The sequence below is a fragment of the Ambystoma mexicanum genome, chromosome 6p (assembly GCF_040938575.1).
Source record: "Ambystoma mexicanum isolate Mex_15411 chromosome 6p, UKY_AmexF1_1, whole genome shotgun sequence".
Classification (NCBI taxonomy): Eukaryota; Metazoa; Chordata; class Amphibia; order Caudata; family Ambystomatidae; genus Ambystoma; species Ambystoma mexicanum.
The window spans coordinates 1,177,270,009-1,177,295,683 of NC_090935.1; positions in this window are offsets into that span (position 1 = coordinate 1,177,270,009).

Here is a 25,675-nt window from a genome sequence, read left to right on the forward strand (position 1 = left end):
TGAACACTTTAAATACCCCTGGTCTTCCCAAACACAAACTTCTTCTCAAAGTGGGAGCACTTGCGATATTATTGTGAAATTTCAACCCACCTAAGATCTGCAATGGCACCAGATTGCGAGTGAAAGTTCTCCACAGAAATGTGATTGAGTCTATGGTGCTAACCATTTCTAAGCAAGCGGGAGTGCATGTTCATACCACAAATGCCTCTTATACATTCGGAATATCAGTTCAGTTCCCTTTAAAGCTTTGTTTCACCATGACCATCAACAAATCTCAGGGGCAGACTTTAAAAGTAGCGGGAATTGACGTAAGGGAAGACTGCTTCTCTTGTGGGCAGTTTTACGTGGCCTGTTCCAGAGTGAGCTCTTCTAACTCTCTGGTAATCCTAGCACCTGTAGGGAGAACCACTATTGTACCAAATCCCAAAATCCATGCGAGCGAAGCCACGGGCAACAGCTAGTGTTTTATTATTTGGAGAAACATAGACAGTGGGCACGGCCGAAGACCATGGCTAGTCGGCCACATAAAATGGCCAAAGGGTGGTGGACACTGTGGAAGTTGACAATGACATAGGCTATGGCTTGTAGGATCTGGTTAGGTACCAGGTACACTGCCATGCCATTTGGGATGACCAATGGACCCAGATGAAACTATAGAATAACAGACAGACAAAAAAATAGAATAACAGAACCATTGAAATTCAGCAGAAAATAACAGTAGTTAAGAAAGTGTTAGAGTGATCTATTTTTTTGCAACTCTGGGAAGGGATGAGCATCCTAACCTGTCCCCCCTCTCACATTACAAAGCCGGTGAGCACATGCATGCAATCACAGAAGAGATTCAAAAAGAGATACACAATACCATATTGGGGAACATCAATGGGCGGATGCCTAGTTAAGATATTCATCACTTGCCACACCCACTGAAATTAAAGGGTTTGTTGCAATAAATCATATCACCTTAACTCTCTCTTCACTAAAGTTTTTTCACTAAATATATATGTATAATATGCCATTGCACTAGAAAATGGCATAGTTAAGGTTAAGATGAAGTCTCGATGGAGTTTAAGAAAATAACTTTTCTCAATAACATTTATTTTATTTTATTTATTTGCATTTTTAAAGCGCTCACACAGCCCCGCAGGCATCGAGGTGCTGTTACAAGAATTGTTTGTTTTTTAGTTGCGTAATTGTTTTTTTTGTCTTAGTTGCGTATTCATAATGTGCTTAAAAACCCAGAGGTTTCTAAGCATGGACCCGGGGATCGAACCTGTGTCGCTTCGTGTCGCCTTGCTTCCAAGGTGAACACGTTGCCGCTGAGCTATCCTCCCGGAATCAATTTGAACCCTTGCATGAAAAGTTCTGAAAAGTGTCCACACAAAAATATTTAGGTAGCCACTTGTGCATGCAAAATTTCTGAATTTTTCATGAACGGGATCATATTTTAAAAAAATAGTACTTTGATAGCTTTTTGAAAAAAAAGCTTTTAGCGTGGGGTTTTTCCATAGGAAAAGAATGATTGCAGCCCGAATTTCTTAAAATTGCTTGCTTTAATTTTCCCAATTTGTGTCGTGCGGCTATATTTCATTAGGAAATGGTGCACTGAAAAAAAATCTAAAAAACGACCTAGACAAATGTGAGTTATTTACCATTTTATGATTGATTTATATATGGTGCATGCAAACTGCTAAATGAGGAGTATGAGTTTCACAGGTCTTACATTATGACATTGCATCTCCTAAAACTCACATGAAAGTCAGGGCTGAATTTGATGTCAGTTTTCAGATGTAATTAATCTGCATGAACTGTTCAAATAGGCGTTTTAGTTTTACATGTTGTACCATAGGCAGTTGAAATCTCGTGAAAACTCACATGAAAGACAGGGCTGACCTTGCTTTCAAATTTCAGGACATTTAAATTGCATAGTGTAAATACATTTCATGCACATTAATTCAAGTGAAAGACCAAAGAAATCTAACCTAAGGCATGACAGGACACACACCCTCTACCCACGACAATTGAAGAAGGTAAGGTGTGATTCCATACTATATGCTGAGTATGATCATATAAAAGCAGTGCTTTAGAAGTGTGCAAACTGACTAAGTGACAATGGGAGTAAGGGAGTTGTATTTTACTTGCAGGTGATACGTTTGAGGTTAAGCTGGGAAGTGTGGAAACAGCTTGAGCAACATTTACAGTTGCACTGTCGTTTGAATATGTAAAGCAACAGCCACAACATCCAGATAACGTATTTATAGTTTATCTTGGTATCCTTGTGGTGTTAAGTATGGGCTACTGGTAGACCTATTAAGCACATATATTTACATATGTTTTTAATCATGTACCAATCCCCATAGGGACTCTCTAGAAACTACATTGTAGAGAACAGTGGAATTGATCCCCTGTGTCTTGTGTCCTTCTTTTGCCTTACTAAGAAGTCCCGCTTCCAACTCCACAGAGGCATTCTTCCTTTCCTCACCTTCCCCCAGAAGCTCAATATCTCCAGAGCTCTAGTCCTTTCCAGGCTGGACTTCTGCAACAGCCTCTTTCTCAATCTCCCTCTTTCATCCCTACCGCCCCTCCAGCTAATCCAGAATTGGGCTGCAAGACTTATCTTGGGCGCAAGCGCAGGGACCGTATCTCTCCAGCCCTAAAATCTCTCCACTGGTTTCCGGTGGCTGCAAGGATCAAATTCAAGAGACTCTGCATCATTCACAAGGCCGTCTGGGTCCTGGGACCATGCTCTCTCGAACTTTCCCATCCGAAATACTCCGCTGCTAGAGCCCTATGCTCCTCTAGCTCCAACTCCACTGTCAAATGCTTCTCCAAGCATAGAGTGGGGGGCATGCCTCTCTCCTTGGCTAGCGCCTCCTTTTGGAACAGCCTCCCTGCCCATCTCAGACTTCAGCTGGACATCCTCAAGTTCCGGAAACTTCTCAACACTCTGCTGTTCTCCACCTCTTTCCCTCCTCCACTTCCCTGCTAATCACCCCACTGCCGCTGTGACTGGTGGCCTGATCCTCAGGAAACTCACATGATTCCAAGCCCTTCTTCCCAGTCAATACCAGCACCCCCTACCCACTAAACTGCCCTTGTGGGCCCCTGCTTGGCTACTCTACACCCCACCCATGGGAGTCACCTGCACAAGCACTTAGCCAGAGGTTCTCCTCCTTGGCTCCCCTTAGCACATCCCTCTCTGACCCTCTACCAGCACTTGCCCACTCCTCTTCTCCTGCCCCCCCTCCCTCCCTATCTGTAAACTGTACAGGGAGGCGTATGAGTTTTACATTTGGTGCATTACGCAGCTGAAATCTTTTGAAAACTCACATGAAAGTCAGGGCTGACATTGATGTGAGTTTTCAGGAAATTTAATATGATCATTTTGTATATCTACACTAATAACACACTCTTACATTGCACTCTCCTAGTACACATGCTCCTCGGACATGTCCTCATACAACACATGCCTCTAGGATATGCTCTTACGAGACATTCTCCTTCGACACATGCACATGCAACATGCGCACCTATGAAACATGCTGCTGTGACAGGTGCTTCTATGACATGCTCCTACATTATGTGCACCTATGACACACCCTCCTACAACACACTTCTATGACTAACACTCCTACGACACATACTCTTTTGGAACATGCTCCTACAACACATTATCCTACAGCAAACAGTCTCAAAAACATAAAAGCTGTATGTAGAAATATACATTGTGTATTACTTCAAATGTGAAATCTGACCTTTTCTCTGGCCTGAATGGTGTCCGGTCCATGCACAATTGCTCTGGCAACAGCTACTATACAAATTGCAGATTTGCATTTAGAATGTGTACATAACACAATCGCTGAGAACCAATATATGCATGACAGTGACAATAACTGAGATTACATTACAATAATACCCTAGCTCAAAAACATAAATGGTGTACACAGAAACATACACTGTGTATCGCTTGAACTTGTCTATGGTCTGCTCAACCACAGGAATACTCAAATCGTGCCGGGACCCATGTATAATTGCTCTGGGAACAGCTTCTATACATAATGTACATGTTACTATTTGCACTTCTACAACACACACTCCTACTACATGCGCTCCTATGATACATGATCTTATGATACATGCTCCTAAAACACATGCTCCTAGGGCACATGCTTCTACAACACACATTCCTACAACAAGCACGTTTAAAACATATGCTCATAGAACCCATGCTCCTAACAGAGAACTCTTCTAAGACAAATGCTCCTATGACATACGTTCCTTCGACACATGCTTCTATGACGCACATACCTACAACACATACTCTTTTAGCATACACTCCTGTAAGTAATGCTCCTATGACAAAGACTCGCAAAAACATAAAATGTGTAGGCAGAAACATATAATGCATATTGCTTCAACTGTGTAATATGACTTTGTCTATGGCCTGCTTGGCAGCATCATTACATGAATGGCGTTCAGGTCCATGCATATTTGTTCTGGGAGCAGCTTCTGCCGAAAATGTATATGTTCATTTAGAATATGTACATTACACATGCTGAGAATCAATGGATGCATGACAGTGATCATAAGTGAGACTACATTACAATGATACCCTAGTTCAAAACATAAAATCTGTACACAGAAAGATACACTTAGTTTTGTTTGAAATGCAAAATATGCCGTTGTCTCTGGCATGATCAGCTGCAGGAATATCCAAATTGTGTCCGAGTCCATACATAGTTGCTCTGGAAAGCGTTCCTATTACACACATACTCCTATGACACAGGCTTCTATGCACAGGATTCTACTAAAATGTTCCAAAGACACACACTCTCACTACCAGCACTCCTACAACAAACACTCTTATGACAACTCCTAGAACAAATGCTCCTGTGACCCCCTCTCATAGACATGTACTCCTATGACCTAGGCTCCTACGACGGACTCTTATGACACATGCTCGTACACCACAAGCTCCTATTCCACACTCTCCTAAGACATACGTTTCTATTTCAAACACTCATACCACAAATGATCCCATAATACCGACTTCTATGAAACGTGCTACTATAACAAATGATTCAACGACATACAGTTATCCTGCTCACACTCCTGTGACATACGCTCCAACAACATTCGCTCTTATGACACGTTCTGCTATGACACATACTCCTAGAACACACTCTCCTACAACACACAGTCCTACAACTCACTCTTTTCTGAATAATGTTTCCACCACACACTCTCCTATGACATACGGTACTACTGCATTCGCTCCCATGACACACTCACACATTCATAAAAGGTGCAAAACTACTATATATTTAAACAGATTTCTCCCTTTACATAAGAACACCAACATTTCATCATAGTTAAAACCTTCATACAGAAAACAACTTTTCTTTGAAAATGTTGCTTCTTTTGAGATCCACCAAACTGCATATGAAATCCTGGTCTTCGCAGTTCATCAAATACCTCATCACATGTCCTTATTTTGTAGGCCAAAATCTGTGGACATCTTAAAAATGAGTGCAAATTAGAAGGAGTCAGATCTAAGTCCTGATCCATGTAAAATGTGCACTTAGTTTGCCCTTGTATGCTTGATCATTGGCTGTTAATTTAGCCTGAGAAGAAGCAACCACCCTCTACACGCTGGTGATCTGAACTCTTGTTCATGCAACCGATCCTCTGCATATAATGTAATTTAGGAGAGATGATTGCTTTTTTCCATCTCTGTATTTCTTCCTCATCTGGTCGTTTTCATTTTGATTATTTTTTTTTAAAAGCTGCTTAGATTGCTAAAACTGCTTAGATCTTTGTTTTTATCTTCACTCAATGAATCCTTCCACCATCTGATGGCTGCAATATACCAATTCTATTTTGACCACACCTGGGCGATAACCTGGCATTCACATTTAGGTTGGTGGCAAATCCGAAATTGATCTGTAAAAAAGAACCCCTAGTTCTAGTCTCAGTGTGCTATTTGGTGTTCCTAGTGAGAGGCCTGCTGCCTTAAAAATTTATTTTGTGCCACTTTGAATTCTGGACATTTTGTCACATGCTCCTACAACTCCCAGTCCAACAACACACATTTTTACAAACCACGATCCTATAACCCACACTAGTCTGACATAAACTCCTATGACATACACTCATACAGAACATGCTCCTATGAAACATACTTCTATTACACGTACTCTTTTGACACAAGCTCTTATGACACACACTCCTATGACAAACGTTCAATAATTATAAAATGTGTATGAAGCAACATGTACTGTGGAATCTGACTTTGTCTCTGGCCTGCTCAGCATCAGGAATACTGACATGGCACCAGGGTCCATGCATAGTTGCTCTGGAAACAGCTTCTATTCAGAATGTGCATGTTACTACTCACACTCAAATGACACATGCTACTTCTACATGCAATCCTATTATATGTGCTCCTATGACACTTACTCCTGCTACTAACAGCCCAACAAAACACACTTTTACATAAAATGCTTTTACAACCCATATTCCTATGACATATTCCAAAGGACTGTGTTGAAATTATATTAAAGGGGATAGGAAACCTGGTAGGAGAGTACACCAGGTATCCTACTAAAATTAAAACTGACATTTTTGTCTACAAGTTGTTTTGTTGAGAAAAGAAACCCCAAGTTTTGAAAGCTTAAAGAGCAGTGAGAAGAAATAGAGGGTAAGGGGGCCATCCTCTGGAATTGTGAACTTTATTCATTTGGAACCTTTCTTGTGTTGGAGCTATGCCTTTCTGTTTTAAATATGTGTTCACTTTACAAGGCCAAAGACATTTCCCTTTTCACATTACAGATCATTTTAGGATGTGAGGCCAGAATAATATTTCCAGGACATTTTTCCTTTGGACATCTTGGCATCGGACAGACTGTATGTTTTATTTTAGGTAGGGAAAAACCTCAAAAAGTAGGGACAGCAAGGCATCCCCCCCCTCTTTTGTTTCAATTAAAGTCTATGATCCCAAATATAAACTCTCTGTGTCCGTGTCTCATTCCTGGTTCCTCATGGTAAGTTAATTTAAGTTAAGTGTATTGAGTAACTATGTGACTTTTAACTGGGAAAGCTATTGCTAGAAAGGCAATCCAAATCATTGTATGAGATTGATAGTAAAAAAAGTTTTTAATGCGTGAGGTTCTGTGAGAAAGATTCCAGATATTTTAGGTAGAATCCGTAGCTGCACAGATGATCATTTGTCTAAAAAGTATTTTTCAGCATTCCTTAGTCTACTTTTTCATCTTTTTCATCAGGAAGTGATAGATAAGTCATTATTACCCAGAAATCCCAAGACACAGAATCGGTAATTGAGTATTCTCACTCAGAAACCATAATTAATTTGTGGGGAGGGATCTGTGTTATCACTGCGAATTTGAAATACTGAATCCAAAAATGTTGAATTTATTTTTCTTTTAGTGCAATGATATGCGGGGGAGACCCCTGCAGCCTTCCCCTCCATATTCCCACACATCATTTTAACACCCTACCCCGACCCCACACATATAATTGCTGATAACTTTGCAGTGAAATTTTGGACATTTCCATATTTGGTATTTTTGAATATGCAGTGATTGTATGATACATGTGGAGAGTACTCTTTGCATTAATTCCTTTTTGCCTTTTGTTTATTACACAATACTTTTGTCCATTTTCAGGAGTTGCTAATTTGGTTCATCCCAAGGCATAAAGAATGCACCAATTAAGTAGTTATAAAGGGAAGTCAGACCCCTTTGCCAACAAGAGCTAACTTAATCATGGTGCTTGCCAAATTCGTGATGTGGCAAGTAATGTCCCTGACCAGCTACTCCAAATTAGTGTGAATCCATCCATAATGATTTTGGAAGACCATCAAGTTCTCTCTTTTGGATTTCTTTTGAAAACCATGAAATGCAGTGGCTTGTGCCTACTATGGTTCCACGGCACCTCTGTTGGGGGGAGGGGGCAGTTCACATCTCTGCCTCAGTGAAAAAACATTTTGCAAAGTTTCAGCAGCCAGTGAGCTGTTCACTTGGCCACTGGCCATGAAATGCAGAGTAGACAAGTTGCCGTTGAAGCTTGACAAATTCAATTTGGGGCATTGGCCTCAATATGAGGTTGGTAGTGTGGGTAAAAATGGCGCTCATATTGTTAAGGCTGCTTTATCGCACTGGCAATCGACAAGTTTCGCAGTAGGGGTGTAAGTTTACCACCACCAAAAAGTTGGAGGTGAAACGTCTGCACTGCTGCCACAAATCTGGAGAATTACCACTGGCGGAATAAATGTGAGTGGTAAGTCTACCAAAATCCATATGGAGTCCTGCAAACTCCAACAAATGGTGACTTACACCACCTATCACCACTTGTAATCCTGCTGTAAATCTGCACGACCACGTGGATGTAACAGTAATTCCGTTTGGCGGTAGTTTGTGGAATTACCATAATGAGGGTCATTGTCATTTGGCAGAAACACCTTCACTTATAATGTGTATTGAAAACTTGTACTTGCAATGCATGAAAACATGTTGAGATATGTAGGATCTGTGTTTTTATTATGCAGCATGGTGAATGCCTGATAGGATAAGCATTATGAAAGCCAAAATACAACATAGGTAGTAAGGTTCGTGCCTCTATCTGATAAAATCACTATGTTGAGTCTCATGTAAGCCGGGATATATTGTATACATGTACTTGCAATTTATTCTACATTTATTGTACCAGTACATACTTCACGCCAAGTTTCTGAACCATTTATTTCCACCTAGTGACCCCTAGACCTCAGTGTACAAGTGAACCTGCTCTTTCCTACTGGCTCAGCTATACACATCCTTCACTGCTCCACTGTCGTGCACAGTGGATTCCTATAGCCCCACTACCGCCAAACTGCAGGTGGGGGGTGCATCTGCTGCATCGGACACAAACTGTGAAACGTAAGCTGTGGCAAAGTGCTCAAATAATGTTTCATTCAGCAGATTCAGAAACACTGGAGAAAATCACTGCACCTCTAACATGGAGGCCTCTACAAAACATCTCAAAGTCCCCAGCAGTCTCCCGTCATTTGATATTCACCTTCGTGGCACTCAGAAATGAAAGGAAATATAACTGTACTTGGGTTTTAGGGGATATGTAGCGGCCGCTCAGATATACTGATTTTAAAACACAAAATGTATTTCTTTTCAGTACAGACAAATGTGATTTGATTTTCTCCTCATGCACGAATTACCTGGGCGTTTGCACTCTCCTCGTTTCTACGCTCCTTTGAGTCTTTTGCATTGATATTTAGTGTTTCCGCTGCCATGTTGTCTTGGTATCCAAGAAAGGTCTTTAAAGCATTCAACATGTTCTGAGCTTTTGTTAGATTGTCTCTTGCCAAGTGAAGATCTTGCATAGCTGTATTTAAAAAAAAGGTAAAGGGAATGTTAAGTTGGACTAGAATACATTTTCTTTTGTAGCTTAATACATGTGTAAGCAACATCTCACTTTTCAGGGACATTAGCATGTTTTTTACATGTGCAATGTGAGTCATGAGATAACTGTTAAACGTGTATGAATTTGCAGTAGGGCATTTGAACAAATCACTTCTAAACGAGAAAAGGTGTTCGCCAGCACCCAGACAAACATTACTGTGCTCATGAATGTTGTACTCTATAAGTCAATTATTACTTTGCGAAGTCTGAGCCTCCATGAACTTCATTAGAATTCACCTAATAGCCCCTCAAATCTTTAAGGAATGAGTCTGCCTTTGTTGCAAGTGTGAAACAGATTTTCCAGACAGTCGAATCCAAGGATGAACCCTTGGTAGTTTTCTAGTTTTCTGGGTTCATCATATTGAGAATCTCAAGCTTATTTGCCAGGTTTGTTCATCCAATCAAAGGCCTCTCATGCTGATTCATGGATCATTCAGCCAACCAGATCCCTTGAGTCTCCTAAAGGCATTTCTAGTCTCTTTCAAAGGCCCAGCTTACTTTCAGTGCTATGAAGGAAGGTGTTACACAAGGCAGGATCCAACCTGCCAGTTCTGGGAGAGGTCTGAGGAGTTTGGTGTTTGTTTTGTGCAGTTTCGTGTTCGTGGGAGAGGTTTGTTGTCCATTTGTGAAGCCCTTGCCTGAATAGTGTTTGTTCAGTGTTTTGTTAATTTCCCCCATTGAAAAAGGAGGGAAACGTTGCCTTTCGATCTTGTACCTTTTTTATTTTGTTTCCTTGACAACATTTGAAAAATAAACTGTCCTCAATTGAGGCCCAAAAAAAAAAAACAGTTTTTACCGTTTCCCAGGTTCCAGCTGCGTTTTTGTTTTCTTTGTCAACTCGTCATAGATGTGGGCCGCCATTGTCCCGGCCTTCCCTCAGCATAACATTTTTCGCAGTGTGCACGTGGCCAGATTGGTTTTCCGTGTGAAGAACTGACACACTTTTTAATTTGGTTGTGGGCTAACAGCACACAGGCTGATCTGGTCTGGGCATTATGGTGCTGGCGAATGTGGTGGTGATCGAGTTCTAGATGCTATGTAATGATGTGATCTACTTTCTGGCCTGTTAAAGGAAGGCTTTTTCTCAAACAGTCTCCACATGTGGGGGTCAGCTTCTATTATTACTACAGCCACTGCTTTTGCGGTGTCATTCACCTCCTGCTCATTTCCACTGCTTGGCAGCAGAAACCAACATTCCTGTCTGGACAATGATGAATCATAATCTTCGTCTTGATCTTTATACATATCATCTTCATCATCATTGTCTGACTTATCAGTGGATGTTGGCAATTTACACAGCGAAGGAAGCTGATGGTGCAAATCCTGGATTGTACATCATTGTGGCTCCCATCTATAGCCTTATAGGGAGTGGCACATTCACTTTGTGCCATAACCTGGTGGTGGGACATTATCCTAAGCAATAAGGACCCCCTCAACCCCCCCCAAGGTCTATAAGTCTATTAACACATGTTGATAGTAGCAATACATTTTGGAGTTGTTTGTGGTGAAGTACAAAAGGTTAATTTAAAGGTAAGTAAAGTAAAATTCAATTGACATACCAAGTTAGTAAACTGAATGTGATTTTATTGGGTAATATTTGAATGACATAAGCATTTTAATTACAACTTGGTTGAACTAGAACTGGTTTACCAGGAGCATTCACTAGGTATCACATAACATTAAATAGTTTTTCGAAAAAGAAAGTGAAAGCATTTTCAAATGTTTTAGCATTCTCTTTTGAATGTTAAATAGCATGTTGCAGCCAAAAAAGATCCAGTGATGAAGTGTCTTGTTGAAGATTTATTTACATGAAAATTGAAGTGTTGTTTCCTTATCTGCTTCTGGAGATAGGATGTTCAGAAAGCAGTCAATGCCAGTAGTTATTGACTCCACTCTAAACATTCTGATTTGCTGAGTGGAGGTCTATAACAATGTTCATGTGATAAGATATGATATGATAGGTTATTTATAACGTGCTTAATACCCAGAGGTTTCTAAGCGCGCCCCCTGGGATTCGAACCTGTGTTGTTCCATGTCGTCTTGCTTTCAAGGCGAACACGTTGCCCCTGAGCTATCCTCCTGTGACTATGTGCTACTAATGTATGTACTTGTTTGATGATACCTTCAGAAGGCCACATGCAGCTCTGAGATCCCAGTGCACACAGCAAGGGCCACTTCAGATTTGAAAAGACAGCAAGCATCATGTCTTCCCCTTACTCTAGCTGGTTTGGTTGATGGCATGTTGTAACAATGTGTTGATCCCTCTATGGCTCGTATCCTGTGCCTCACTTTCTAAACATGTGCAATTCCCTCCTACAAAAATCACAATGGACTGACTCTTGCGCAGGCTTCTCTGAGGGATTTTCTGCCTCTTCCCCTCCACCTCCCAATTTTCACCCTGTGGGAAAGTGTCTTGTCCACTCAATTCAATAGACTGACTATTATCCCCCACCACACTACCTGGATCTCTGCTACTGCCTCCCACAAATATCATGTGAGCTTTAGCCTTACCCTAGCTTTTCTGCTCCACCTTCCAAACATCACACAATAATACTTTTCTCATCCACTTAGTTCAAGAGCCAGATGCTCACTGACTTTTTCAGACTCACTCCCTGAATCCCCGCTACTCCCTCTAACAAAAATCACCTTCGAGAGCATCTCACACAAGTTTCCTTAAGGCATTTGCTGTTCCTCATCCTCCTCTTCTCATTTTTCACCTACTGACACATGTCTCATCAAAGCACCTCAAGAGATGAACATTCACTGGTATCTGCCCTCTCATTCCCTCGATTCTCTGCTTCTCCCTCCCACCAAAATCACACAAGTCAACATCTTGCACAAAATGCCTTAGGACTTCTCTGCTTCTCCTGATACTCATCCAAAGTTCCACCCAATGAAACGTGTCTTATGTACTCACTTCACGTGACTGACATTGGCTTGACTTGTATCTCCTGCCTGCCTGAACCTCTGCCACTTCCTCCCATAAATATCACCCAAGTATGAGTGTCACACCAGTTTCTGTGAGGCATTGTCTGCTCCTCCGTCTCCTCCCAAATCTGAAGCAGACACTGGTAGACATGGTTTTGTTTTCTCAAGACATGTGCGTCCCTTGCAGTCAATTGGATGCCGAATGCAAGGTATCTCCTGCCTCCAACAACCATGACTATTCTCTCCAGACCTCTAAAAGCATCACGAACAATCAAAGGTCACATGCCTGTGTCTCTCACAGTCATCCAGACTGCTCTCACACACAGGGATTCACAATCCCTAAACTCAAATGATGGTATTTGTGTTTTTCACCCATTTCAAATGACTGAATGCAACACAGAGGCCTGCATAAACAAAACCTACCCCAAATCTAACTCTATGGTTGAGTTCCTAGAACCACACCATCTCTCATTACCCTTCTTCTTAAAGAACTACTCTAACTCCACTCCACTTTATTAACTGTTCACAAAATGATGGTCAGGCACTAGTATCCATTGGATTACGGCCAGCGCAGCTACAAAACTCTACTCCCAAAGAAAGGTTTTGGGAAGTTGACATACCAAAGGGGACCATGGAGACAGCCAACAATCAACACTCTCCTCAACATTTGACTTCCAGTTAGGCTGCCATTTTACTATTCCTGTGTCATGAGCATTGTACGAATGTCATCTGGCTTAGATCGCACAAATAGAACATCAAATGAAGTATTGTATATGAGTATCGGTTTAAGCTTTTTAAGGGAGGTCTTCACGTGGATTTTCTTTCAAATATTTATTTTAATGCCCCCTTATGGTTGTAGTACTTTTGTGTACTCTCTATGGTATAGTGGATGTTGTGACAGACTTTTTACCCCAATGGCATATCCTCCATCATGATGCTTTTTACAGTTGTGATTGTACTCAAGTGCTTTTTACACACAGCTGGTGTTGTGTGTGGCCTATTTATCCCATGTTAGCAAATGTTTACCAATATGACCAAAGGGAAATCAGATCTGCCCTTCCTCGTACCCCCTTTCGTTAAATTAACTTCAGATTATGGCTCCAATGAATGATGCTAACAAACTCATTATTGGAATTGAGGAACTGCTTCACAGTTTAGCAATGCCACAGTCCTTCCAAACAGTCAGGAAGGCATGAACTGTACTTCGGATATTTGTTATAAAAAGGTAGAAAAACCTTAACATTAATATGTTTCCTCTCAAGAGCCTTCTTGTGGGGTGAATCAGGTAGTGGAGCATAACTACATCATCACCTCAGTAGTCCATCAGCAAAACAAGTTTATTTCAGAATTAAACATGTTTAACATATTGATTTACCATCCACGGGAAGCAGAGCTGAAAGCATCAAACGACTGAGAGGGGCAAAAGAGGCCAAAAGACTCAAGCAGGGAAGGTGACTTTTTTCCTTTAGCAAACTCTCTCCATGATAATCATGTTCCTCTGGGTCTGATGATCAGGCCAGAAGTCAACTCAAGAATCGACCTATTAGAACCTGACTCTCTGTTTGTAGACTCCAAAGCATCTATGCCTAACATTTTATAACATATGAACAACTTTGAGTGAAAGAACAGGGATAAAGAATAGACCACTGCGTCAGGGAAAAATGTACAAAGCATGCATTATTTTGCCCTGCATCAGTGGAGGTGGGAAAACAGCTTCAACCTTTTGCTGTTGCTTTAAGTTAAAAGAAATTATTGCAGGGTTCCAGACAGAAATACAACGTTATCGTCTACTGTTCATATTTTAAATTCTAATCATTCTTACAGCACTGTTCCTCCATCCACCCTAAGGCCTGAAAAGCGAGTGCAGGCAGTCTCCGGCAAATAACCGCAATCAGCATCTACGCTCTGCAATATCAGGAAACCGAGCTCAAGCAAAGATGTTAGCCATGTAAGCGCTGCAGACAGGGATTGCTGTAGCAACTGGGGAAAGACAACTTTGCATTCCAAAGAAAAAGGGCAATTTAATAGAACATCAGGACTCTCTCATCAAAACATGTCTACATTGAGTCACAGGCAAGGATTATAAATGTGGATATTGTAGGTGCAAAAAGGCTACTAAACCCTTGAGACCTGAGGTTTGATGTGACTTAAAATGGGTTGTCATGTAGTATCGTGGCTGAGGGCCTTGTGGCCACCGAGTCTTGATGGTAGCCGTCACTGGGATCTAACATCCAGATTAGGATTTCAGGAATAATCATTAATACCGGACATCCATCTACCCAAGAAATTCAAGGTAATTCTACATATTTCTTAATTTACAGCAAGATTTACTCATTGTGGATGAGTGTCCAACTAAGGGTATCTTCAATTGTGCTAATGGCCAAATTATGGCCAATCAAACTATCGATAAAGGCTCTTACTGGTCTGGACCCCTAAAAAAGAAAATCTAACTGTGCTTAGTGCCCTTTTACCCTGACCAATGCCCTACTTTAAATGCTGTATCTTGCCCTGATGATAACACTTTCAATTACATGATATTGATATTGTGTCCTCCCTCAGTGGAGCCACCATTTAAGGTGGTTATGCCCATTTGTATGGAGCTCTTTTCTTTTTCTTTTTTCTCCCCCTCTCTTCAAGACACTGGGCCTCATTACGAGAATGGAGGTAATGAAAATAGAAAGGTGGAATGGTATTACCGGCATCGTTAACAAGTCTGGGCCATTACGACCCGACAAACCGCCAATATCGCCACTGCTCGTACCGTGCCCCTCCATACCGGCTTGCGCGCGTACACGCGCCCCTTCGCGGTGGAAATACCGGGATGCCGGTAATAGGAGGACATCACAAGTTATGCAGGCATGCACTTACCAGCATCCCGAAGGAGGTAAATAGGGGCTGCACGACGGCGGCCATACAGGCATCGCGGACCACCCATAAACAGCATCCTGCAGTGAAGGCAACTGCCACAGGTGAACACAATCACCAAAGGTGGAGTCAATGGAGCCTGTCCCAGTATAAAAAGAGTGCACTCACACACCACACCCTTCCCACACCAAAATGATACCACTAGCTGTTGCAATCATGGGGCTGGAGGACATGTCTATATTGCTACAACTACAGCAACAACACCAACTACAACAACAACCACAGCCACAGGCAGCACAGAGGAGATGCAGGAGGAGAAGGAGGGTGAGACAGGCCCAGCATTTACCACCAGTGCAGTCAGTAGTACCTCGTAGGCAGCCACCAATCCCTCGCATCAGACCCACTCCATTCAATCTAACCCCTGAGCAGATCCACACTCTGTACCGGTTGGACCGGGACACCATCACCACCATTGTGGACATGATACATGACAACATTGTCAGCCTCATTGAAATGTGCACTGCCATCCCCCCGCTACTAAAGGTGGTGTCTGTGCTCCACTTCCTAGCCACAGGAACCTACCAGCACACAGTGGGCCAGCTGCATGGCATATCACAACCACTCTTTTCACGCATGCTGACCCAAGTGCTGGATGCCCTCCTGAAGCATGCTAGCACCCACATATCCCTACCATGGACTGCCCAGGAGATTGCTGACACCAAAGTAGGCTTCCATGCACTGGCAGGCATGCCCAATTGCGTCGGTGCCCTTGACTGCACCCCTGTCGAATTGCTAGTCCCTCATGCCATAGAGGCTGTGTACCGCAACCGCAAGCAATACCACTATATTAATGTGAAGATGGTATGTGACTCCAGCAAGGTCATCACACATTGTTGCGCCCAATATCCCGGATCTACACATGATGTGATGGTGCTGGGTAAGACCACGCTACCCCGTCACATGGAGCGACATGCTGGACGACATGCCTGGCTACTTGGTGAGTTGCCTGACTGGTCCATGGCAGTGCATCAGGGTTGTGAGGTGGGATAATGCATACTATACCAGGGTAGGAATGGGCGGTGAGTGGACAATGCACTCAGAGCTAAACACTTCTGACCTGATCATCCCAACCTGAACATGGCACATCACTGCCACACATTGAACCAATGTCGTATATGAATGACAACATGTAAGATGCACAACCAGGCCACCATGGGTATGTCAAGCAATGCATGACCAAACATGATTGCAACTGTGCAAATGTGGCTAGTGTAATTATGCACATAGTAGTATACACTGCAATCATGGGAGGCAAGACATCGTTCTGCATCCACATTACATCTGCATCAGCATGCAAGTAATCACCCTGCATCATCTGTTCAACGCCATCCAGACTAGCACACCATATTGCAGTACACAATGCATCTAAATAATCTTTGTGCATACGTACAGGGACATGTGCATGTCAACAGCAAATAGCTGTGGCCATGGCTGTGAACCTGAAGGTGGCAGCTCAGAGTGACTCACACAGACCTCTTTAGCCGTGGCTACTTACCCCTGTGTGGAACCCGCAGAACAGCCATGAAGAGGACTACAATCGGGTTCATACCCGTAGCCGTGTCGTGATTGAGCAGACCTTTGGCCTGTTGAAGGTGCGGTTCCGCTGCCTAAGCAGGTCTGGTGGAGCACTCCTTTATAGGCCTGAGAAGGTGGCAAAGATCACCATCGCCTGTGTCATGCTGCACAGCATGTGCGTCCGGAGAAATGTACCACTGCCACCGGACATTGACATGCATGCACTGGGTGAGGATGATGAGGATGAAGACGGAAGAGAAGCAGCACCCCTGCTAGTACGTGATGCACAAGATTGCTGAATACTTCTGAACCACAGGGACATTGATGGATATGTGTCAGTGCTACACTGAGCACTGGGTCCATGTAGACATTCACACAGGGTATGTGGGGAGTTGGGCACTGTGCACTGTCATGAATAAAATGAATACACACGAAATGAACAATGTCCAGGCATTAAAAGATTTTTTACACAACAGGTGTATTAATGTAAACTACAGAAAAGTGCCTCACCTCCTCCCCCCAACACACCAAAACTCCCCATACCCCCAATTAACTCCCCATACCCCCAATGAACTCTGAACTCTGCATGCCCCCAATGAACTCCCCATACCACCCAATGAACTCCCCATACACCCAATGAACTCCCCATACCCCCAATGAACACCCCCTTATTCACCTATACACCACCGACACCATCTCCCCCACTCCCATTGTTGACCCACACTATTTTCGTGCTTTCTTTGTGTCCGGGGGCAGCATTTCGGACTGCCTGCCACTCCGCCTTGTCAGACACACAGGGCTGGAGGGTGCCGAGGATGTGGGTGTGGTGGATGGGGTGTATGCCGTATTGATTGGCACGGCTGGCGCCGGTTTTTGCTGCTGCATGTGTTGCAGTATGGCGGTCAGGACCTGCGTGATGGCCCCGCAGAGGAATTTATGGTGGCAGTGTTGCCTGCAATGGCCTGCGCAATCTCTTGGCTTGTGTCCTCTCCGTCAGCCACATATTGGCGAGCAAGTTCCAGCATGGAGTCCTGCCTTGCCTCCACCCTTGGTAACCGTGCCTCAAAGTCAGTGGGAGCATCAGAGGTTGAGGGTGCTGTGCCTGGGCGTGCAATTGCAGGGCTGGCCTCGGGGGTGGTGCTGAGGTCAGAACTGTGCAGTGCAGGAGTCGCAATGGGGCTGGAGAGTGTGGCCTGAGTGTGGGGTTGGGCGGGCGGACGGGGGGCTTGGGGTGTGTGGCCTTCTTGGTCCACGTACTCCTGCGCTCCTATGTCAATGTCACTCAGTGGGGCTGTGGCTGCAGCCTCACCCACGGAAACTGTTGCAGCAGAATGGGTGCCACTGGTCTCCCCTTTCGCTGTTGTTGCCAGCTCTGTGCTTCCAGTCTCATCCGTAGATGTGGGGCCCTCATGTACCGGCATGGCCTGTGCACTCGACCTGGCTTGTAGTGTGGGCTGCGAGGCTGCCCAGAGGTGGTTTTGCCAGTGCCAGTTGGTTTGGCCCGGGACGTGGATGGCCTTGTGGCTGGATATTTGTTGCCATCTTCTCCATCAGTGCCTGGGGGGTAGGGGGGCAGAAGAGATGCAGGGCACCAGTGATGGTGCACATGCAAATGCATTAGATGGTGCTGTGGAGTTTTTCATTTATCATGCATTCATATCTTACAGGTGTGTGACACAGAGTAGTTTGACGGGGGGCATTTCGCTGCATGTCAGGTGGCATGCCATTGTATTAGGATTTGTGTGATGTATGACATGGGAATGGTCCCTGTGTGTTGGCTGTCTGTTGGTAATGGGATTGGCACTCAGCATGCATTCCAGTCTGGGAGGGTTCGGGCCTCCATCTGGACATGGATATGTTGATGTGTGTGTGTTGGAACATGCATTGCCTTGCCTAGGCTCTGTTCCAGATCACTTGTGCTACGTCATGGTTTGCCCTACTGGGGTCTGCAGGGTCACACACCTCCATCTCCAGATGTTGTGGCACCCGTCTCCATCTCCCCGAAGCCCTCGATAGACTCCATCTGGATGGTAGCACTGAATGTCTCCTCCCAGCACATTAGTTTGATCGGGGAGTGAGCACCCCCGTCTGTGGCCATGGCCCCCCTCTGATTGCTGGCCAGGATATTGCGGACCTTAAGGCGGAGGTCATCCCACCTGTTCTTGCAGTCTTTGACTGTCCGTGTGGTGGTGCCGACTGCAGACACCTTGCGGGCTACCTCCTCCCATATCTCCTTCTTCCTCTGCTGCGCCTCCCTTTTGAGGTTATGGGTGTTTATCTCATCAGCATGGGCACCAAGGGTGTCTTCCAACATGTTAAGTTCCTCATCAGAGAAACGCTTCTTGCACAGGCGGGGGTTGGATTTTTGGGTTGACTTGGACATGTTGTTTTGAAAGGTCCTGGTCTCTCCTGTGCAACACTGGTGGTTTGGGAGGATTGCAATGGATTGTGTTTTTAAAGATGGCCGCCGTCGCATTTCCCGTTCCAACACAATGACGTTACTTCCGGGTCCGGTATCATGAGCCCGGCATTAGCATGATGTTATTACCGGGTCGGTATTAAGGGGTGCCTCCTAGGCGGAGGCGGTATCGGCGGGTCCTGTGATGCCACTATCGAGGGTTGGAGGGCCTTTAGCGGCATGGCGGTATGCCATTACCATCATGGGGGTTCGCGCATGCTCACACACTCGTAATCAGCCGCTATTAGCGGCGTCAAACGAGCATGGACCTGCTACTTACTCCATGCCGGTAATGGGCCTGTTTTTAGAGGGATTCTCGTAATGAGGCTCACTGTCTCTTCTTGTCTTTCTGCTTTCAAGTCTTGGATGGTCTCTCACTTCCTTCCCCTTAACCCCTCCAAGATGGAGATCCTCTACTTTCCCTCGGCCTGACCATCTCACATTCCCCTCTGCATCCAGAATTTCTTTTCCACTATCAATGCTTCCTTTTTCCTCATCTGCTCGTAATCTTAGGGTCATCTTTGACTCTCCTCGCTCCTTTTCTCCTCATATCTCTGCAACAGCCCACTCTGTCTGCTAGCAACTCTATAATCTCTGCCGTGCCAATTCCTTTCTCTCTTTTAGGGCCACTAAGCTCTTTGTATACTCACTGGTGTTTTCCACCTCAATTACTGTTTTATCCTCTGTTTAGTCTTCAGTTGCGGGTACAAGGGCAGGACAGGCAGAGCCAGTAATGACAGACAGCCAGATATGCATGCAGATAACTCCTTTATTGTGGCTCACTTCCCATTTAGCATGCAGGGAACCAACATGATGCTGAGGTCCCAGAGGTGGCATCCACCACCCAGGATAGTCTGACTCCAACTGACAGTGGTCACCCAGAAAAACATACACACCCCACACATCCACATTCCCATATTCATGTAATGGTAGATGCCTCACTCTCAATGCCTCAGAGCTCACGCATCCCTGAACAGTAAACTTCACACTTCAAAGTGGCCACCGTGTATCACACACCGCAGGTGGCCACCACACTCTCGTCCCCCCTTCTTCTCACATCACTCCACTGTGTTCTGTCTTTAACTATGCTATTTGTGTATTATTTCTGCTTCCTCCTCATTCCCCCGTTACTCCTTCTCTCATTTCGGTTTCTCTTCTCTCCTTCGATCTTTATCTTGTTCACTTTCTTTGTTTCATTTATAAATCTCTTTATGGCCTTACCCTTGCCTACCTCTGGTCGCTGGTCTCTTTGTATACCCCAGCTGGTTCTCTTCGTTCCCAGTCCCCCTTTATTATTTCTGTCTCTAAGCCACCCTGTGTCTCTCATTTCCCTTCTTTTACACTGAAACACCCTTCCTTTACCTATTTGTTCTTCATCTAGGTTCCACATTCTCCAGACTCAGTTTAACACTCATTTGCTTCAGTCCCTTACTCAATCCTAGTCTCTGCTGTTCATGTTTTTCTTATCCTTCATTTTGAATTGTTCTACTATGCTATTGTTAAATTGTCAAAGCGCGTTGGTGAAATGAAATAAATACAATACAAATTATAAAATACCCATGTCATGAATATCAAGATTCTGAGAAGAAAATAGTTGGAATACAAAAAGAAAATGGCTGATGCAGATGGGAATTCTTTCAAGGGAGATCATGATGCTATAAGTTTCCATGAAACATGGGCACAGTGCCCACTATTGAAACAGATGTATATTCCACCTTTGTTATAACTCAGGAAAAGTAGCTGCTGACAATGCAGTAGAATATTGCTTATTTGGGTTAGAGTAGACTTAGTAGCTAGTGCTAAACGTCATTTGCCTCGGATGTTCATTTTATTTTAAAGATGAAAACTGAGCATGGAGATAATTTAACTTTACTTACTATAAACCTTAGACTGTCATACAAATCAGTTGGAATTTTTGAATCACTGCTTGAAGAGGTGGGAGCTCAATCAGGCTATAAGCATGTGCAGGAGCACTTGTTGGGCATTTCTATGCACAGAATGGAATTACCATAACAAATATACTTGGAACTAAATAATCGGAAAGACTCGAAAAAAATGGCAAAATACTATTTTATTATAGTTTCAATAAAGTTGGGAAACCTGGCCAACAACAAGTTGTAGTCCACACACTCTCAGTTACATTACAGGTAGACAAAGACTTTATACTGTCAGTTATGACATCATCCTACATGGCAAATAATAAAACCTATCCAATGGAGGGATTGGTTATGGGAACATATCTACTTATAGGTTCTATAAGTGTCAGTAACATTATTATCTGCCCCTTGTCTGGTAGACATGCCTTGACCTTCCATCTAACTATGTGTAATACAATTATAGCAGCATAAGAGCAGCGGATTGGCTTCTGCAACAGTCTATGGTGCACCATCACATAGGCTCTTTGATTGGTGGGCATTCTTTCCCAACCTTGCTCTTTAGAAGGGTTCTATGTCGTTTTTTCGATGGATTTTTTTACGGGGAACCATCCATCACAAAAACGAATTGAATTATTTTTAATTCCCCCCCAAACCCTCCATTTCCCTATGATATTGGCCCCAACCCAACCCCCATCCCTTTTACCTCTTACCCACTCCCCCACTATATGTTGATGAGTTTTTTTGATGGAATTCTTTCAGTAAAAATTCCAATGAAAAAGCGACTGTCGGCAAAAGGACGTTGCACCATTAGGAGGATGTAAGGAAATCGAAACCCAAGTGCAGAGAACAACATCAGACAAACACCCACTTGTCCAATTAGTCTACCCTCTCTCATCAGCCAACCCTTCAGCTAAGGCTTCTCCTTTGTACTTGACTTTGCTGGATGTTCTCTTCTCTGGACCTTTAAGGGGAGATAAGGTACATTTTTATCTTCGCCCATGGCCAATGAATAGGCCTTGTTTTCTGGTCTTGCGCCACATGTGAAGACACAATCATTTTGTCCATTTCAACTTGAATTTAGTGCTTATTTGATTCAATTAGGTTGAGTGTCATTACTCTCTTCAGTCTCTGGAGACTTGATTGTTCCATCTCGCATATGCTTTTCTGCATCTTTATTCATCAATTCTTGGCATTCGCAAATGTTCTCTCATTTACTTAATCTAAGAAAAATATGTCCTGCATAGAATGCTTAGCCTCAACTCCCTGTATACCCTTCAGTAAAGTCTTGCTGTGGCACACTTGATCTCTTGCCAACAGTTATTCTTTCTTTGTTCATGCACAGATTTGTATTTCCAGCTTCTGTTAGCTCTTCAGTCCTGATCTCTTTTCTTCGAGCTCTTCGCTTACTATCATTGAGAGCTGGTGTCCATCTTTTCAACATGGCCACTTTACCTGTGTTAAAATTTCTACTGCAGCAAGCTTCTATATGGCGTATATGCTAGGGATAATTCTCCAGAATGGCTAATTTCCCTTACCTACTGAGTCTCTCAGCAGCTTTGGTGGTTTTCTAGGATTTATTGTTTTACCTGTTAAGAGTGTGAGCCTTTTTTTTCCACTCTTACATGTGTTCTGCTGTGTGTGTTTAACATTTTTGTGTTCATAGACTGTGGAGCTTCACCTACTCCATAGGCATCATCTTTTTACTGTGTGTTACACAGCACCTTTAGTGCAGTGACACAGGGTTGTCTTTTTAGACTTCCCAACTCAGACTCCATTTTCTGGGACTGACTACTGTCTCCCAGAATATGGAAAGTTGCCATTGACTTTATTAGTCTTTTTAAATTCACAAACCCAGTACAAACTATCTTACATAGAGTTCTGGAAAGGGTTAATAGTTATACCTTTTTGTCTGTTTCTCATGGAACATTATTGTGTTCCCCTTTCTTTAAAATGTGGCTGTTGGCAGTGGTACCTACCCTATCTTTCCCACCACAGTCTATTTAAATAGGCTTGGTACTGTTTTAGGCTAAGTTAGTAGCCTCGAACTTAACCCGCTGGACCCCATTTACCTCTTATTTGGTTCCGGCTGGGTTTATACAGCATTTCGTTTTGTAAAGGACTTTCTCGTGTTTTACTCTGTGCGCCAAACCAGGTTTGGTTCCTTTGTTCGCTGTCCTTTGGCGGGCTTCTGCAAAGAAGCACTCCTTTGGCGCCGCAATGTCTGAGGGGGACAGGATGTGAGGGAGGGTTTTGAGACTCCCTGCACAGGGTCTCCTTGGAGACCTATGTCACACTCTGTGTGATTGGCTGTGGTGACTGTCCCGCTGGGACAGCTACCCTGCTGTGTGATTGACAGCCAGGCTGTATGAATGGGGGAAAACTGCATAAAAAGCAGGTCTCTGGGACTGAGAAGGCAGAGTCGCCACTGAATCGAGAGAACCGAAGAGAAGCTGACAGAAGAGGACCTCTACCACTGTAAAAGCAAAAGGAAATATCGAGGCTGAGTACCAAAAAAGGAAATATACCAAACGCGGGTTTATAAAGATACAGAGATCTTTATTCAAAGTAACTGAACAGTTTTCAAAGGAACAAAGTATCAGATAGCTATCTGACCCTCAGTACATCACAACGAATACCAGCCTGTTCGATGTGAGAAGTGAGTGGGACTGTACATCAGAATTTTTGTTGTTTTAAACAGTTTTGTAACATGATGTTCAGCCCCTCTGTACGTTAATAATTCCCAATCTAGGGTTCGTGCCGAGTTCACCTCTGACTCGCCCAACTATATGCGTATGGATCACTTTCAGTTTACATGTTCAACAAATCACAATAGCAACAGTATATTCTCAGATCTAACATAAGCCTTAATACATATTTTAATACAATGCAGTTCAACAAGTGTTCACGTTTAGTATTTACACAACTTTGTGCTTAATATATGTTCGCGATCAGTTACGTTGGCACAGGTAATCCTCGATCTATTGGTCAACGAAGGACAAGGTCTCATTACATGACCATAACATTTGGCCTACGGGTAGTTCAGGCATTAACTTGCATACAGAGGTCAAGACGGCCATGTTACAAACAGAAGAACATTGTCCACCATTTTAGAACACAGGGTGACTTTGGAGCGAGAATCAAAATGGCGGATGAACCTAAAATGGCGACTTAATCGATCTAAGGTCAGAACCTTGCAACGCGGATTTCTTCGCAGAGTGACTGGGTTTAGGCCAATATATATAATAAAGGAGGCACAATATGATTTTCCATTCAACAAACCATCCTTTTGGCCTTAGCCAAGCGCTAAACTACTTCTAGTCACTTCGCGAGTAACTCCACGTCTCAATGTCCATACATCCTGAATCATTATCGGAGATATCAATTGCCATAAGATCAGTTACTAAGATTTCTTTCAGCACACATTCGCTTGAGTTCTTATCTGGAGCGAATACCTTGTGTCCTAATGAACCCATCGCCTGTGCATAACATCCTTCTAGCATTGGACACATACCAGGGAGACATTGTATACTGCAACAAAGAAACAACAGGATTCCCAAAATAATCAGCAAGACCGAAAGTAATTTCCATCCCCAAGATCGCAAGAAGTCCCAGAACCAAGCGCTAAGATCCCAGTTTCCCTCGGGAACATGCACTTCTGAACTTAGGACATGCAGATTCTGTATTGCCTTGAAGATAGTTGGGGAGGAATCTGGCACAAAAACATAGCAAGCGGACCCCACTAATATACATACCCCACCACGTTCAGCCAGGATGACATCTAATGCCATCTGGTTCTGAAGTGCTACTAACCTTATTGCTTTCTGTTCTAGAGTCATATTATAGCGTATGTCAGTTGTCCGGTTGATGGTCCTCTCCAGTACTCTCGCTAGTCTCCTGATATCTACTGAGTTCTTTATTTGTCCCCAAAATGGCACGAAGGATTTAGCTACATCTCCCAGAACTTGTGCTGAAGTGCCACCATTCTCATCTCACCGTGGACGAGCCTTTAACATTTCTACAGTACTTGCAATGAATAGCCCGGGTAACAGGATCCCTAAATAACAAGTTCCCTGCCAATCCCTGGGTAACCATGGAAATGCTACATTACCGCAAACAAAGTAGACAGGTTCGCCTACATACAAAACACTGTCCTCACCAGTCAAATTCGCAACGTTGGTGCAACCTTTAAAATCACCCATTAACTGAGTACCATTCCTTTGTATGCAGAAAGAAACTGAATCGTGGCTATGGTTAACAGTGTAAGAAGGAGGCGTGGCATCCTTATTGCCTATAGGAGGCATCTTAAAAGAGATCTAAGATTGAAAAGGATGGGACAGTTTATCAGACGGCCTAATAGAAACAACATTAAGCTTACTCCTATTTGCAAAAAGCGAGCATCCCAGGGACATCAGAACACGTTTTTCGAACTCATTCAAGTTAGTCCCATCGAAGTTCCACGAGATGCTATCGTTCCATCGGCCAAAGAATAGTGCTCTAAGAGA